The sequence below is a fragment of the Rhinopithecus bieti genome, unplaced genomic scaffold, assembly GCF_001698545.2.
Source record: "Rhinopithecus bieti isolate Rb0 unplaced genomic scaffold, ASM169854v2 scaffold_5260, whole genome shotgun sequence".
Classification (NCBI taxonomy): domain Eukaryota; kingdom Metazoa; phylum Chordata; class Mammalia; order Primates; family Cercopithecidae; genus Rhinopithecus; species Rhinopithecus bieti.
The window spans coordinates 5,859,556-5,868,980 of NW_016805896.1; the positions used below are offsets into that span (position 1 = coordinate 5,859,556).

The 9,425-nt window shown below is 34.0% G+C and overlaps 1 protein-coding gene across 9 annotated transcripts in view; it reads left to right on the forward strand.

Moving 5' to 3' along the window:
- The window catches only part of NOL4 (nucleolar protein 4), a 397,837-nt gene that overhangs the window by 178,547 nt on the left and 209,865 nt on the right, over positions 1–9,425 (forward strand). The window lies entirely within an intron of this gene.

The following is a 9,425-nucleotide window of genomic DNA, read 5'->3' on the forward strand; positions in this document are numbered from 1 at the left end:
TCTGGTTGATTGATTTTGAAAGTAAACCATGTGTTGTTTACATGTGTTGGCATTTATCCAGTTTCCCTGAATATAAAAGTGAATTTTTTTTTTCAAAAAAAGAAAGCCCTTTACTAATTAGATAATAATGAATATAATGAAAGCAGGTGCTATAACTTTTTGAATTATGAGAATGCATCTTCAGGGCAAGCTCTGAAAAGAGGATCATAAGGGGAAAAATTATCTGCATATATTGTGAAGTGGGTACATATGTATCCTGGAGATATATTCCAAGGCACACATTAGCAAAAATTTAACTGCATTTTTTACTATGATGGAAATAAAAAATACAAATAAAAATAAGTTTTAAAATGCCCCGTCTCTTTTAAATGAACTACTAAATGTAAATACATGCATTATGTGCAATAATGAGATTCTAGTTAATATCATAAAGCTTTTCAAACTCATTAGGGTGACAAGCAAGAAGTAACTAAAGATAGCCCTATGATTTTCTAGAAGGCCAATGTGGCATTGAATCTAACTAACATATAGATCCTCACACCTCTGAGTGGCAGCGACATCCATAAAGTCCTGTTCGCTCTCAGCACTTGAAAGCATAGATGTAGATGATATAGATTCTATTGCTTCAGCCACAAAGGAGAATAATTACAGTCAGTGGGGGAAGGGTGGCATGCAGGAATAGATGCTCCTCACATAAAAGGTTGAGAAATAGAAAAGATTACAGGGAAATTAAGGGGTAAAGAGGACAGGTCAGATGACTCCCTGGGTGAGCACCTGACTCAGGGTGATTGAGTTAACTGAACCTCTGCTGCTGAGAGGGGAAAACTTTTCCTGCCCTGTATCTTTCCTTCCAATGAAAAGGATGTAGTCGTTTGAATTGCAGCAATGTTTCTGAAGAAAAATGAATGTTCAATGTTCAAAATAGTCAGAACTATTACAGTGTACTATCAACTGTTTAATATGTATATATTAATGTATGTGTTCATTATTTTCCAAAAAATGTAACTGCCATGTTTGAAAATAACATATGAAATCTGCCCTCCTACAATATGGCTTGATACTAGATCGCTTCTGCTGTGGTACAGGCACTTAAATTCTACTTGTAATTATTTTTCTAAATGATTAGCACTTATTGTGGTTATTCTCTGGCTAATATATGTATGCAAAATGTGGCTGCAGGATTTGCTTTTGTTAGCATACCCTTCCCCCACCCTGAAACCTCAAGGCTCCAGACGTTGACGCTGGAGAGAGAAAATGGATGTGTGTGTGTGTGTGTGTGTGTGTGTGTGTCTGTATGTAACCTTCAAGTTGATACAATGGTGATGATATACAAACAAAAAAAAAGGTAAAGCTTCTCCTTGACAGTGCCATTCTCAACTCATTATAATCATTTTTAAAAATCTAAAAGTAAGCAAAATGCTTTTAATTTAAATGGGGATAGTGTTTTAACAAAGCTACACAGAGTATTCAAACTGAAAAATTATTAAAACTGAAAATGGCACTTTTATTAAATAACTGTGATCTTCCAGCCATGTTCTTAACCAGTGATCTCCCTGTAGCAAAATGCACAGATAATCAACAACCCAGTCTGACAGAAAACTTGTTGGGAGATTAAATCCTCAAGGAAGGAGCCCATAGCCCCGGAGGAAGACTGAGTGCATGTTTCCCTGAGTCTTTGAAGGCTCATCTCAGTAGTCCCACTGCTAGAATGTGCTCCGTTGTCATAGCAACACCATCTCCTGCTTCATACAGGAAAGATTAGCTCTTACTGTGCAGAGGAGAGAATTTAGGGGAAGTCAGACTAATCCCTGGGTGCACTTCGAGAGAAAGGTTGGACCTCGCCTGAGGGATACTGGATCTGCAATGATAGAATTGGCCTGCCACAGACATTGGTATTTAAGTTGAAGAGCAGAATTCACAGTAAGTGTCAGCTCCTCCAGAGTAGAATATTGATGAATGAGGTTTGTCTAAGTCTTGTTAAAGACTGTCCCACGAAGCAGTAGAATGACAGGAGGAGACTGATAAATGCCAATGTTTTCCTAGTTCAGTTGTTATAAGGTTTGACCAGATCAGAAACTTGAGGAAAAATTTTAGGTAGTTTTGAAATATCCATCTAAAATCTCAGGAGCATGGTAAAATCAGATAAGCAAAAAGAATGTATTATATGCTTTTGGCATTTAATGTATTTACCCTAGATTGTTGTGCATTTCAACCTAAAATTCCATAAAGAGAGAGAAAAAATATTCACGGAAAAATCTGTATGTGTAAGCAAGTTGTATTTCTTCAACACCAAAAGTGATGAAATTTCATTTTAGGTTTGTAAATGTCCTTTTTCAATTATGCATATATATTTTAAAAATCCATTTAGAAGTATGCAAGTGGTGTGGTTTTTTAGGTCATTATAACATGATGAAAAGGCATTTTTGAGGAAAGAGCAATTAATATAGCTATTCTGTCTGGTGCTGGTACTTCAACTTTTCAGCATAAGGCATGTGCAATGTGTATACCTTTCAGGAGTTTTTGTTGATTGCCTCAAATGGATTTTGTTCTGGGGGAATGTCTGTGTCTATATGGGTTTGTTTATTTTCTTTTCGCCTTTGGTTTGTACTTACACAATTCCTTCCATAATTTTTATGAGGCATATGATTTTTAGCTTAGAAGCTAGAAACCTTGTTATGGATTTTAAAATTTTGATATTAGTATCTATTGTGTAGCTATCTAGTCTTTCAAAAACTTAATTACCTCAAAAGACACTTTAATCCACATACAAAATTGAACAGAATTTTTCCAAACTATGTAGATTTTACATATTATATTAATATATAACCCTTGTGTTTATGACTATCAGTGTGTATTCCCCTGAATGTATTTATTTTGTATTTTGTATTTAAAATAATTCATGATGAAAATTGTATCAGGCTACATCCATGATACATGATGTTTTTTAATTGTTTCCATCATGTCTACGCGTTGGTAACATATATTTAGAAACTGGGATTTTTTTCCCCTGTGTAAAATCCTGCTAGTAATGTACTACACACTACAAATAACATTACAGTCTATGCTAAATATAGCTATTATCATAAAAATATTTAATTGCCAATTGAAGTGTGCTGTTTTAATTTCTCAGAATAGAGAGACTTGGGTGTTGCTGCAAAAACAGAGCACAGATAACACATGCACTTCTTTTCCCTGAAACTTAATGCTAGAAGAGACCATAGGTCCTAGAGTTGAACAGGTATATTAAAATGTTAGATGAAATTATTATCTTCATATGTTAGGAAGTAAACACAAAACCAGAAAGGTCATACTTTGCTTAATAGCATTTAGGTTGTAACTATGCAGAACCTGGTACTCTTAAGAAAATGGAGACAAAGCAGGAAGTCAGGGAGTCCCTCTCAATGAATGATCATAAATTATTCCAAAAACCTCTTTTTGGCGATTTCTGTTAGTAGTTCAGGACAGGACCCTTAAAATTACAAAAGGAAAGAGGTAATTGTGTTCCTTTTGTCCTCCCCAGAGAACAAACAAAAGTAGTTTATCTCCCTTCATAGACTTTAGGTAGAAAGGAGAGAAACCAATGACTTTATTTTAGGAAGAGTGAAACTTAGAGGGTCGCTGCATGATGCAGGGAGCAGAATTAACAAAATAGGACTAGTAAAGAAAAAGAATAGCTAAGAAAAAAATGGGCACCATTTATTGAGAAAACAGAGTAAAGTGTGTGTGTGTGTGTGTGTGTGTATATATATATGATAATTAAATAATAAATTTTAAAAACATTCAGGGACTTAGCCAATTTATTACCTTAACCAAAGTTTTACAATAAGTATTGCTAATCAGTTAAAATAAAATTTTATGTTTCTTAGAATTCTCCATTCCCTGTCATCTGTGCTTATGTCTTTTGAAAATATAGTGGTGGCTGACCTAGACACAAATGGCTAGTCAACTGAAGACTGGCACGGATTCCTAATCTCTCTTAGGCAAATTTTTGTTTGGCCCCTCCTGCTCTCCTAAGGTATTGCTTGGTGAGGACTAGGTCATCCTCCATAGTCAGATTCTCTATTGAAAGGCAATGCTTCAGGAATCTGGGAAAGAACTTAATCTATTCTGAACTGGTCTCAGAGTTTGGAATCGCATTTGGAAAGTCCAGGATTCATTTTAAGAGTAAAAATCTTCAGGTCACCAAGGTCTTCTGAAAGCTCTGGGATTGGTAGGTGATATGGAAATGGTCTGAATTTTTGCATGGGAAACCAGAGTACAGAAAAGGGCAAGAGGAAGGAATGGGCAGGAAATTTACAACAGAAACCTCTGCTAGGGAACACTCAACAAGCCAACACATAAAGCATTAATATGTATTTTCACAATGGTATAATGGTCTGTTAAATAAACTAAGGATAGTTTCTAAAACTGCCAATTGTGATTGATGGTTGATGTGTGTATTTTAAAATATATTGAAAAAAATATTATTCAGCACAAGAGGTAATACTGTAATATGAACATGTTTTGTATTAGCTTTTAAAAATCAAATTAATGTTTGATTTGACCATATTTGATTCAATACTATGCTACATTGTTAAGCTAGAAGGGCCACTTTAGAAAACGGTTAAATAGCAACAATTTCTCCTTTCTTTCTTAAATTTTGGGATTTATGCTGCCATGAAAATTTTGTCTCCATATGCTGTAAGTTTGACTTCATATGTCTCAGGAAAATTATGTAAGATGCTAAATTGATTTGTTTTCTTAAAGTTGCATGTAAGCAAATTGATAACGTGGTGTGTGGGGAAGATAGCCAGAGCAATTGTTGAAATTAGGTTGTAGAAAGAAAAGAATATCAGACTTGGATATGTTCTTTTGATGATATATACTTTCGAGGGCAGATAGGGATCAATGGGCATTTGTGAACCAGGAATGAAAAGTAGAAGCAGTGCTCTGCTAAGATGTATTTATTCTTCAAATGTTGAGTAAGGGTAATATTTGGGGAAGGCGGTTAGGACTAAGAACCTAAACTAGCATAGAAATACTGGAAATTAAAAGTAGAAAATAAATGGAAAAGAAATCATAGGCATATAATCTATGGAATTTCATTTATTAATTTATTCAACCAAGATTTATTTGGCAGGCTAGGCTCATGGCAAGCAGTGACTCATGTTGGTTAGCCCAGCACTTTGGGAGTCTGTTGCAGAAGGATCACTTGAGGCCAGGAGTTCAAGATCAGCCTGGTCAACAGAGTGAGACTGTCTCAAAAAAATTTAATACAAAATGAAAGGTAATTCATTTGGCTTCATCCAAATAACAGATGAAAAGATAGATGATAAGAAGGACAGAGCAAAATGCTGATGTTCAAGATTTCATAAAAACAGTCTGGTGAGCATGACCAATAGAAAATTGTATTATTTTGTAGTGAGCAGTGTGGTAAAGTAAGCACAGAAGGTAGACTTGACCCACGACTGGGTAGCATTAAAGAAAGAACCTTCAAGACTGAAAATGCATGGGTGCCATTATAGACGTAGGAAAGTCAACAGAAAGAGAGAGTTTTTGAAGAGGGTAGTGGTGGTAATGGGAGGCAGGAACGAATTTGATTTTAGACATCTTAGGTTTGATCTTTAAGTCTTTAAAAGCATATATTGCATTTAATTATAATAGCTAACTTATGCATAATGTAGATCATTTACAAATGTCTGTTTTAGATTACATTATTGCATAAAATTTCAAAGCATCTTTAACATTCATTGGACTACTCTATATGTTGTTTCCTCTGTAATGCTGGTGTTTATATACGTTGTTTCCTCTTTCATGCTGGTATATAGCATTTAGAGTATATGAAAACTTGTCATGTATTTTTCATTTAAAGTATACAAACTCCTAGTATAACAAAAAAATTGTCTTTTATTACTGGAGTCTGACAGTTCTAAAATTTAATAACTTTTAATTTGGGAACTTTTATATTTTGCTTTTGGCATTAATATATGGTAAAAATAAATTTGAGGCAAAGGAAAAAGTATATAGCTGAGTTTTGGGAAAAGCATTTTGTAGTAATTATCCAATTAGTTAAAGATAAAAGTTTTATTTTCTTTTCATATAGATAATTGCTATAATTTTATATCATTGTGGTCCTGAAATGATCATAATTATAATAATTACAATAACAACCTTAACAATTAACAGTTGTTTGGTACTTTATAGTTTTTAATTGATGGAGAAATAAAACAATTCTAACAAAAGATCCCTCTGTACCTATTTAAAAGAAAGAGAGATAACACAATATTTTATGGAGTATATTAAGTGACATAAAAGTGACTATGAAGTCTGAACAGAATTTCATACACATACACAGTAAAGTGAGAAGAATGAGCAGTCACAACTTCTGTATCTTCTTGATAGATATGGATGCAATTCTTTTTATTTATCCCGTGAGAGAGACCCCTAAGCTAATTCTGGAGGTATACATTTATAGTTTTAATGGTCAGAAGTCCCCAGTCTTGAATTGGAAAGTCAAAAGTTTGGGCCTTTTATTCAGGCCTATATGTTTTTGAGAAGACACCCTAAAGAGGAAAACACGCTGAAGAGGGTATGATGAAGAGGCAACTGCCTCCCTGCTTCCAAGAAAACTTATCCTTTAACCCTTACGCTATGCACCTTTTAATTTACATTATCTCATTGAACTGTCACAATACTGTAAGGTACATACAATTGCTATTATGTCCCAGATTTATGAGTGAAGAAATTGATACTAAGAAAGATTGAGGAATATTTTTAAAGTTACATAACTAATAAACAGAGGCTGATTCCAGCTCATTCTGCACCTCACATTGTCATTTCTTAAGATGCATTGTAGAGAGTCATTCTTGTATCCTACAAGAAAAGGTAAAGAAAAAATGGTTTTATTGTTTTTTCTTGGGTACCTATGTATAACTTTGATCTCTGTAAAATAAGCAGATTATTGGTCATAGTCTGTTATCTCACAAAAACTCATCCTATTCTAGGAAGAGGAAAATTATAAAGATGATTGGAGCTTTAATAGGGAAACTACTATCATAGGATGCAAAAGATTATCCATTCGTCCATCTATACATGCATGCATACATATTTGCATACATACATTAATTCATTTATTTGTCATTCATTCAATGAGCATTTAATAAACCCCTACTATGGACCTACTTTTGCCAAAGCACACTGTAAGTACATGAAGAAAATCAGAGGCTTTCTCTCCCTTCAAAGATCATACTACCTTCCTTGATGTGGACGAGGTACTGGGCTAGCTACTCTTTAGACATGAACTCATTTATTTGTAACTCGTGTGCTGTAATGTAAATCCTACAGCTGCTCCTGTTCTCCCTGTAAGGAAACTAAGGCTCAGAGAAATTACATCCAAACCACACAGGTTGTGAATGACAGGACTGAGTTCTGATTATATGTTTTTCTGGCTGCAGACTCATGGTCTCAACCACAATGTGATTCAACCTGTTTCCCAAGTGTGAAAAATGTCATGATGAAGATTAGTGCAAGATATAGTGCTGGCAGAAAGGAGAATGTGAGGACAAGTTGGCAATGATAGTCTGGGAAGACTTTAGCACATGAGATTTCTCTTATTTGTAATATAGAGATAACTAGTTCATGGAATTGTTTGGGGAATTAAAGGAAATAACTAATATAAAGGAACTTGCTGCACTGGATGCTTAATAACTGAAAGCATCCACTCACTATCACTTATCTCCAATTTCAGTTTCAATTACTGGTCACATTTCTTTTTCTTGCCTTTCTTCCATCTTTGATTGGTATTTCAGAAGCATTTACTCTATGAATATACATTCTACCTCTCCTACCCTTTACTTAAAATTTTGGAATATGATTAAAGATCAACAGACAACTTTTCAACATTTGATCATTCATGTGAATCCACTGGGATTCATAATTGGGATAGGAATCGTGAACATATTCCTCTCAACTTTAGAAAATACCATCATGTTTCCTGGCACAGTTTAATTCTTTACTTGCAGATAGAAAGGAGTTTGGTGGGAGGGATGTCTTCAGAGTTTTTCGTCTGGGAGAGTGAGCCATCATTACTGGCTAGGGAGCTTGCCTTTTTGTGTATGTAGCCTTATTCAAAGATTTGATTGAATGGGTTGCAGAGAAGTGTATGAAAATTAGAGTAAGGAAAAGTGTATAGTCAGCTCTTAAAAAGAGTCAATGAGATCAATATCTGAGCCCAAACATCAGAATTTACTAAAATATATTCAAAACTTTGTATTTATAGAAAAGTCTTCATTTTTTGCTCCTGACTTCATGCCTATGTATAATTTTATATTGCTGCTTGAACCTGTATTTTTGTAAATCACATGCATAACTTCATGCAACAGAAAACTGTTTAAAGATTATTATTTTGTGATAGAATAAATTATATCTCATACCTTTAGTAAAAATCTATCTATAGCATTATAAACTGTAGCCCTGTATAATAAATACTAAGAACAATAATCAACATTATAATATGGCTAAATATGATTTGTAGAACAAACCCAGGGTGTATTTTAAAAGTAGAATAAGAAATTATCTTTGATTGATACTGTCTGTAACTTCCAACTTTGTCTAATATCGGTCACTCCAACTACAAAAACATTAAAACTTAAAAAGGAAGAAAAAAACTGAAATTCTATAATGCATTTCTAATGCTTTGAAAGAAGTTTAGAAATTTAGAAAATCCCAGAGGCCACGGCTTTATTAAAGAATGCTGCAAATGTGAATTCACTTCTTAGAAATTGCTTTAAGCATGTAAGAAATGTAAGGGTGATAACGAAGTGGGTTTTTTTTTTTTTTTCCCACTTTCGCTAATAAGGTCCCCATGGATAACTATTTCCCATATCAGGAAAGAGACATGTGCTTCCTTTAACATCTGCCACATAGAGGATATTAAGGATTTTCTTTGCCTTTAGTTCTTTCCTCTGTTTGCCATTCTTCACAGTAGGGAATGGGGGGAAAAGGCCCAAGAATGTGATTTTTTTCACTTAATTTTTGTTACAACTGCTCACCGCATTGTTCCCAAGTTCTTCTCTTAAGCTGAGAATTTTAACCTTTTACTTTAGCATTGCTTCTTTTTGACCTCAAGACTTGATTTTCTTAGTGGCTCATCCTATCTTAAAATTTATGTCATAGTTTTTATCATCTCAAGAAAAGTAACAATGCTGGGACTAACATTACTAGTAACTCTCTTATTTTAAATATTTGGGTTCAGAGGAAATAGTAATTGAAAGCAAAATATGTGTTATTGGACCTGCAATAGAAAACTCGATTTATAATCTGGCATATTTTTTCATGATGTTTTTTCATCCTAGAATAGTTCTGATTATCAGACAAAATTATCTGGAGTGTTCCTTGCCAACTTAAATGTTCTCTGCACCCATTTCTAATATTTTGGAGAACAAATA